Genomic DNA, 9,492 nt, shown 5'->3' with positions numbered 1-9,492 from the left:
GGTTATTCCCCAATCTTTTAGCTACACAACACTATTTTTCAACGTAATCTCCATTCAATGCTACGGCCTTACGCCACCTTCAAATGAGGGCCTGTATGCCTGCACGGTACCATTCCACTGGTCGATGTCGGAGCCCACGTCGTACTGCATCAATAACTTCTTCATCATCCGCGTAATGCTTCCCACGGATTGCGTCCTTCATTGGGCCAAACATATGGAAATCCGACGGTGCGGGATCGGGGCTGTAGGGTGCATGAGGAAGAACAGTCCACTGAAGTTTTGTGAGCTCCTCTCGGGTGCGAAGACTTGTGTGAGGTCTTGCGTTGTCATGAAGAAGGAGAAGTTCGTTCAGATTTTTGTGCCTACGAACACGCTGAAGTCGTTTCTTCAATTTCTGAAGAGTAGCACGATACACTTCAGAGTTGATCGTTTGACCATGGGGAAGGACATCGAACAGAATAACCCCTTCAGCGTCCCAGAAGACTGTAACCATGACTTTACCGGCTGAGGGTATGGCTTTAAACTTTTTCTTGGTAGGGGAGTGGGTGTGGCGCCACTCCATTGATTGCCGTTTTGTTTCAGGTTCGAAGTGATGAACCCATGTATCATCGCCTGTAACAATCTTTGACAAGAAATTGTCACCCTCAGCCACATGACGAGCAAGCAATTCCGCACAGATGGTTCTCCTTTGCTCTTTATGGTGTTCGGTTAGACAACGAGGGACCCAGCGGGAACAAACCTTTGAATATCCCAACTGGTGAACAATTGTGACAGCACTACCAACAGAGATGTCAAGTTGAGCACTGAGTTGTTTGATGGTGATCCGTCGATCATCTCGAACGAGTGTGTTCGCACGCTCCGCCATTGCAGGAGTCACAGCTGTGCACGGCCGGCCCGCACGCGGGAGATCAGACAGTCTTGCTTGACCTTGCGGCGATGATGACACACGCTTTGCCCAACGACTCACCGTGCTTTTGTCCACTGCCAGATCACCGTAGACATTCTGCAAGCGCCTATGAATATCTGAGATGCCCTGGTTTTCCGCCAAAAGAAACTCGATCACTGTCCGTTGTTTGCAACGCACATCCGTTACAGACGCCATTTTAACAGCTCCGTACAGCGCTGCCACCTGTCGGAAGTCAATGAAACTATACGAGACGAAGCGGGAATGTTTGAAAATATTCCACAAGAAATTTCCGGTTTTTTCAACCAAAATTGGCCGAGAAAAAAAATGTGTTGCATTACTTATTGAACTGCCCTCGTATATGTTTATTTATAGCGACGAAGCCTGCACGAAATAAACTGTCAGTGAAATGCGAAATAACTATCGTAAAATTTTCTATGAGTATCGGAAGCTACTGTTTGACAGTAGCGGAGAACCGTTTGGTGCTACGTGCAGAAATCTTAGCTAATACGAGAGCTTCTTACTACTGGATGCTGCTAATCAGGTTATTCGGTTTGGAGTGCGAGGTATTTACTGAGGCGTGAGTTATTTGCGTACAGAAAGATATGGAAAAGATGACACTTTTGTGGACAGCCTCGAGGACTTAACAATTCCGGGAACGTGCAATCAGGCTGCAGTTTAACGTCCTGTTAACGTCGGCGTCAAGAGAAGGAGTATAACGCAGAGGGGCTAGAGTAAGGCAGCGAGCCAGGTCATAACCTTATCGAAGGACCCACACCAGCATTTGCCTGAAACGATTTACGCAAACCACGGCAAAACCTAAAACCGAATGGTCTGAACGGGATATGAATCTCTTTCCGCATGAATGCGAGTCCAGCGGCGTATCCTCGCGTCACCTTGAAATCGCATCACATGCGATTACAGCAGACATCATGCGCAGGCATTGCGTGTACGGATAACAACCTACAATAGTCTGAGGTCGCTGTAGTAATTTCATTTTTCAAATCAACACTCACTGTTTTAGGAGGAAACGGCTACATATTATAAATAGACACTCTATTACTGCTATTAGAAACTGTCAAGATGGCAAACAAGTCGTTACTTTTGCTCCGATCGGCAGTACAATATGATCATCTTTAAAAGTGAGTTGTCAAGAGGAAAGACGTTTAACCCGTCATTCTCTCCGCGCTCCTTGGAAGGGGAACAAACCTTAATGTGTTATACAACACTAAAAGGGGACCGCGCCTACTTGTCAGCACCGATTTCGTCCAATATCGCATATGCATGGCAATTAGGACTCTATATGGCCAAGGGGGTTACTAAAAAAAAAAAAAAAAAAAAAAAGTTTTGGCGCGGCCGGGAGAGGCATGAGGCATTTATGGTAGCCTAACTCCCAGGCGGCAGTTGGCGAAGCGGAAAAGAACAGAACGGTAAACTGAGAGGGTCGTGAGGTCAGGTCCTATGCTTTTGTATTTCCAATTTTTACGCTACTGACATTGCAAAATAAACCGAAATAATGTTAAATATAATATATTTATTAATATCCCATAAAAGGCATGAAAAAGGAATTTAAACGAAAATTTGTAACGGCAAATAAATTTTCTGGGAGGTTTTGTAATCCGTACACGAGAAATTCGTATACAAAATTAGATACGTTTATACTTTTATTATTTTGCAGTTGATGATTTACGCGTGCTGGGGTGATGTGCATCGTAAAAACAGGGAGAGCAGTAATTTTCTTGGGATGCTATGAACACCGCATCTTTGCAGTTACACGTCGGTTTTAAAAGTTTCAGTAAAAAACACAATTAAAATTCATAAAAGGTTCTCTCTCTCTCTCTCTCTCTCTCTCTCTCTCTCTCTCCTAGCGCATTGTAGCGGCAAACCACACGTAATGCATCATTTCACCAAATATTAGCTATGTTATGTATTTTGATGCAGTGTTCTCGGGAAGTGATTTCTTTTTCTCTCTCGATGAGAGAAATTTGGAAGATTTTTTATCAAATTCTTTACATTACGACAAAAATTGACGTCGCAGTGTTGCACAAGGGAGTGCATTTGGGAGGGCGGGGGGCGGTGAGTTTGGGAAATCACTAAAAAAAGTATCTATCTTTTGCAACTTGCTCATCCGCCAAACTTGCCTCCTATGAAAATAGTAATAGACAATGTATTGAGCATTATTTCAGTGTAAGTAATGTAAAAAATGTAAAGAAAAAAGTTTCCGCATAGGGAATCAACCGCACGACTCTCGGACTGGTTCTGTACTATTTCTGCTGCGCCGTCCACTGCCTGAGAACTACGCTATCATAAAAGGCTCATGCCTCGGCCAGGCGGGCCAGAAGCGCAATTTTTTATCTTAACACTTGGCCATCTATAGCTCCCACTTTTGTCACTTTCATTTTCGGCCAGGCCAAATATATACCATAAATGTGCGCGACATAGGTGATGGCGGCTGGTCCCGGCGGAGGCTCGAGTCCTCCCTCGGGCATGGGTGTGTGTGTTTGTCCTCAGGATAATTTAGGTGAAGTAGTGTGTAAGCTTAGGGACTGATGACCTTAACAGTTAAGTCCCATAAGATTTCACGCACATTTTTTTTTTTTAAACATAGGTGATGGCGAATAGACGCGGCCGCCCTCTGTACCCTACACCCGTGGCCGATTCGAAAACACTTTTCTGCAGCAGAAGGGACTATTATTTGGCATTCCCCTCACCCGTCCCCGCCCCCATCCACATACATTAATTTCCTCCCCTTGGGCTCTTTATAAGAACTTCCAAAATAAATTCAGATCCAGTGATAGTGTTCGCGGGTTCGTTGTTGATCTTTTAAAATTATTTCTACAAAGACACTCCTAAGTAACAGAAATAAATTTCTGAATTTTATCCCTGTGCTACCTGTAAAGAGAAGAAACAATTCATTTCCATTTACGGTAATTCCCGAGTTCTTTCATAGCTTATGGCGAGAAAATTTTTTATTTTATATAAAGGGCGGATCACAATTAAAAGCAAAAACTGACACTGTGGTAGTCTTGTGTATGATAACAGTAGCAAAAACGTCTACACGCGAGCCTGTTTGCGAGACAATTGCGAATGAGTATTTACGAGCCGCCAACGACTGACTTCGGAGTGAGATACTGCACTATTTAGTAAAATCGAATTTGAAGTATGTTGTTCTTTTATGAAGGGGCGCAGGCACATTTTCCTGCGGATATAAGATGAAATTAAATGAGCCAATATGGTCCAAAATTAATGTGACCAGACACCCATATACGCCGGGACAGTAACCCCTCCCCTCGCCCCACTCTTTTTTTCCATTTTGTTTTCAAGGTAGAACGAGACGCCAAAATGTTCCTCTTTGTGGCACTGTCTTATCGGCAAAAGACGCTGTTTAATTATGGTTCTCATACTCAAAATGTCCTGTTTTGCAAACAGTTTGATGAAAAAATTTAATGATATTAACAACTGACAAAGCCAAGCGTTGTTTTTAGTACGGGTCTACGATACAGATACACCCGAAACTGTGTGGAGAATTCCCTCGAAAAAGTACGGTTGCAGACAATAATTGAACTGTGCCGCTCTGCACTCGTGTTTGATACGAATGCCGCCAACGATACAGAAAAGTAAGCGCATATGCTACTGTGCGAGTCAAAGGAAATTCATTACAGTTGTGACTTTGGTAGAAGACAGTACTGTGTTCTACATTTACGAAGTAATAAAATGGTTCAAATGGCTCTGAGCACTATGGGACTTAACATCAGTGGTCATCAGTCCCCTAGAACTTAGAACTACTTAAACCTAACTAACCTAAGGACATCACACACATCCATGCCCGAGGCAGGATTCGAACCTGCGACCGTAGTAGTCGCGCGGTTCCGGACTGAGCGCCTGAACCGCTAGACCACCGCGGCCGGCAAGTAATAAAATATTGTGATCTTTTGTAAATTGCGATTGCTAAAACACTTGAAATTAATAACATGCTACCGCCGTAAAGGGAGTGTGTTTATAATAGTGGATACAAAGCGATACCCATATATTATACTTTTTTTTAAATTCTACGATGTTCGATGCAGTAAGTGTGCACCTTCTTGCAGTACAAGCCATGGGAACGATCGCATATATCGCAGCACATAAATAGTGAAAAATCATAAAAGAGTGGTGCCAGTAAGGGCTTCTAGCTCCGTACTGAAGATTTTTTTTCAAAAAGTGAAAGTTTTGGAGATATTATTAGAAGCTGTTGACGGAAAGTACGCTTACCATACTGTCCACAACTAATCTTTCAATTCAATGGACCGTACTCCTAAACTTCTCCAACATACTTTTGATTCACAATTTAGTTTTGAGTTAGGGTTGCCACATTTTTTTAGGGGAAAAAACGGAGCATTTTCGAAGCTACTCCGTTTTTGGAGGGGATAAAACCGCATTATTTCCGAATTTTCTAGTTTCTTTGAGAGATAAAAGTGAGTATATACTAAATGTTTCCACATACAGAGTGACACAGAATAACGGGAATGTTTTAAATGCGTAGTGGCAGCCATGGGCAAGTGATAGCACTGCGGGTTCGTTACAGTTGGCTAGTAAACAGCCCACCATTTCAGTAATCATGGATCAGTGGAACGGATAACAGCGTGCGTTAGCCATTGTTATGTCCTAGCCAGTAATGCCAACCGAGCCCGCTGCCAAAAGGTTGGCAGCATCAAAGTCCGGACGCCGTCCGCATAAGCAGCGCCAGCGAGACAGCAAATCGCCGCAAGCCTGCGCGCGCCACCGCTGGCTTCTGGCTTCTTAAGCGCTGGAGTCGCGAGCGCTAGGACAGTTCTGCATTCGCCGCTCAGTTGTATACTCGCCTCCGAATTGTGTACTTGGTAGTCAGTTGTGTGTTCATCGCAGCAGAGTTGTTGTTTGTCGTCAGCCGACGCTGACCTAGCCGCTCCGACTCGAACTAGACAGATTTCTGTAGACACCGAGTTCACTACTGTGTTACTGTATCTTCATTAATAAAAGATAAGTACCGACTTTTATTTAATATGAGTGTTTGGGCTTTCATCTTTCTGTTCACTGTTCCAGCGGACCGGTCGGCTCGCTATTAAAAGTGTGGCGGTGACTTCGTAAGCCATTTCTACAGCCAAGTGTTTGTCGCTACGAACACCGCCACAAAACTGGCGACGAGGTCTTCCGAACTCGTGTGCAGGGCTGGTTCAACTTGTTCTTGTTATACTAATTATAGCGATAAACTTTTGGGGCCTGGTTTAATTTGTGTTCACTATGTCTGCCGAATTACAACAGTTGATCTTGTTACAGAGTCAGCAAATCCAAAGTCTGGTGGAAGCAATCGCCAAACAAGCGGCTAATCCTCCAACACAAAAGGAACAAGCACAGGCAGCACCACAGTTCCGGGCTTTTAATGAATCCAGAGAAGAATGGCGAGAATATTTCGCGCAGTTGCAGGCGCGCATGTCAGTCTACAAAATCACAGGTACTGAGCGGCAGCTTTATTTAATTTCCACTGCAGGCGTGGAAGTCTATCGACTGCTTTGTAAGTTGTTCCCGGAATCCCAGCCAGAAGCTTTAGACTATGACGTTGTTGTTAACAAGCTTGCTGAGTATTTCGAGTCGCGAGTTCATGTGGCAGCAGCCAGATTCAAGTTCTTCAGATTAAAGAAACTGCCACATCAATCTAATAAACAGTGGTTAACAGATTTACGGGGCCTCGCCCGTCAGTGCCGATTTAATTGTGTGTGTGTGGAGCTTCCTACAGTGATGTCATGTTACGAGACGCTATTACTCAAAACATTGCAGATTCTCGTATTCGTGCTGCTATCTTAAAGTTGCCTGATCCGTCCTTAGAGACTGTGATGAACATCATTGAAGCCCAAGATACTTTTGACTATGCTGAGTGTGAGTTAGATCAGCCATGTATTTCTCAAATTGCCTGTGCTAAGCAAGTTCTGTCACGCCCGCGGCCCCACCGGCAGAGTCAGACTGTAAACACTAGCCGGCCGCGCCATGTTAAACACATTCGTCAGCCGCGTGTGCAAAATGATAGAGTTAAGTCTTGCCCTAAGTGTGTTCTTGCTCATCCTCGTGAACGTTGCCCGTTAAGAAATGCGGTTTGTCACTTTTGTCAACGGAAAGGACACATCCAGACTGTTTGTTTGCGTAAACGCAAGAACAATTCTAGTGCTGCCCAGCCGATGGATATTCATGTTCTTCAAAGCCAGCCCGCCCAGAAGGTCGCGTTTAAAGACTCTTCCACGGTTCGTGTGGGTAATAAACTTGTTCGCAATACGCCACCCACCCAGCCCTCTGCTATGCGACCCAAGCGTAATTCAAACGCTGTAAAAAGTAATGTACAGACTGCAAGTGACGCGGGAGTTGTTGTTCCACCCGCCCAACCCACGAGTTGTCGTAAGCAGCGCACACGCGCTAAACGCGCTGATTTTGTGTCTTCCGCCTCCACTGTACCGATTCAGAGACAGTGTAATAAACTATTTGTGAAGCTACGCATCCAGGATAAGACCTTCAATTTTCAATTAGACACTGGTGCGTCTGTGACTCTCATAAATAGTGCTACGTATGCGGCTATCGGCCGCCCTAAACTTTCAGCGGCAAAACATTCTTTGGCTACTTATAGCGAAGAACGAATTCCTGTGTTAGGTGTATGTAGCGTGCCAGCCACATTCCGTGGCAATACAAAAACAGTTTCATTCACAGTGCTCCGCGCTACAGACAGTGTAAACATTTTCGGATTAGACTGTTTTGACTTGTTTGGCCTGTCTATCCAAGACAATGTGTTGCAAATTAATTCTGTTGTTGTTCCTCAAGACAGCATAACCGAGTTGTGTAAACGATACAGTGACATCTTTAAAGACGAACTAGGTTGTGCTGCGCACTTTGCCGCTCATATTACGTTAAAAGATAATGCTCAGCCTCGATTTTGTCATGCTCGTCCAGTGCCTCACGCCCTCCGGGCACCTGTAGAAGATGAACTTCGTCGTTGGCAAAACAACGGTGTTATTCAACCCGTTTCAGCGAGCCAGTGGGCTTCTCCCTTAGTTATTATCAAGAAGCCGTCTGGCAAGTTACGTTTGTGTGCTGATTTTAAGTCGACAGTTAATCCTCAGACTGTCATTGATTCTTTTCCTTTGCCTAGACCGGGCGAGCTGATGGATAAGTTAGGGGAAGCTCGTTTCTTTTCCAAAATTGATCTCCGTGAAGCATATTTGCAATTGCCCCTCGACGAGCAATCACAACAGTATTTTGTCATAAACACGTCGTTGGGGTTGTTCCGTTTTCTGCGTTTGCCTTTTGGTTGTGCGTCAGCTCCAGCTGTTTTTCAGCGTTTTTTGTCACAACTTCTGGCTAATGTGCCATCGTGTTGCAACTATTTAGACGATATTGTTGTGTCCGGTCGGACGCCTGCTGAACATTTCCGTAATTTGGAGTGTTTGTTCAAAGTGTTGTCTCAGGCAGGCCTACGTTGCAACATCGATAAATGTTCATTTTTCCTTACGGAGATGGAGTATCTGGGACATGTTATTAATGCTCAAGGCATTCATCCCTCCCAGTCACATTTAGCAGCTATTCGTGATTTGCCCGCCCCTCGCAATCTGCATGAATTGCAAGCAGTTCTTGGCAAATTGACATATTATATTAGGTTTATACCTAATGCATCACAGATTGCTGCGCCGTTGCATCGTCTCCGCCGTAAGAATGTTCCGTTTGTGTGGTCAGCTGATTGCCAATCAGCCTTTCAGCAGCTTAAAGAGGCTTTATTGAATGATCGTTGTCTGGTCCATTACGACCCTAACAAGCCTCTGGTGTTAGCTTGTGATGCCTCTTCTTTCGGCCTCGGTGCTGTGTTGTCTCACCGAGTCGGTAACACCGAACGTCCTATTGCGTTCGCATCTAAATTGCTAAACAAAGCTCAGTTGGACAAGGAAGCGTTGGCTGTTGTGTTCGGTGTCACAAAATTCCATCACTACCTCTATGGTAGACCATTCTATTTAGTAACGGATCACAAGCCCCTGACGTCACTGTTTCATCCGTCTAAACCAGTTCCTCAGCGGACAGCTCAGAGACTACAACGTTGGGCTCTTTTGTTATCACAATACCAGTATGAGATACTGTATCGCCCTACAGCTCAGCATGCAAACGCTGACGCGCTTTCTAGATTGCCGATTGCTGCGGATGATGTCTTCGATTCCTCTGAAGACTCTTGCCATCAGATTGACGCCAATGAGCATCAATCCCTCCGGGATTTTCCGATTGATTATCGTCAGGTGGCACGTGAGACAGCTACGGATCCTCATCTGAGTTTACTATTACGTTTTGTTCAACGTGGTTGGCCGTCCAAGGCAAAGGACATATCGGATCCTGTGGTTCGTCACTATTATCCGCAACGTCATCTGTTGTCTGTTTCGCACGGAGTTTTGCTGTTACACACCGAGAATGACCAGCTTCGTGTAGTGGTTCCCCAAGTGCTCCAATCCAAGGTCCTCGACTTGTTGCATCAAGGTCATTGGGGAGTGGTCCGCACCAAGCAGCTTGCCCGCCGTCATTGTACATGGATCGGCATTGATAAGCAGATTACG

This window comes from Schistocerca piceifrons, chromosome 1, assembly GCF_021461385.2.
Source record: "Schistocerca piceifrons isolate TAMUIC-IGC-003096 chromosome 1, iqSchPice1.1, whole genome shotgun sequence".
In the NCBI taxonomy this organism is placed as follows: Eukaryota; Metazoa; Arthropoda; class Insecta; order Orthoptera; family Acrididae; genus Schistocerca; species Schistocerca piceifrons.
Note: the sequence above shows the minus strand (reverse complement) of the source record.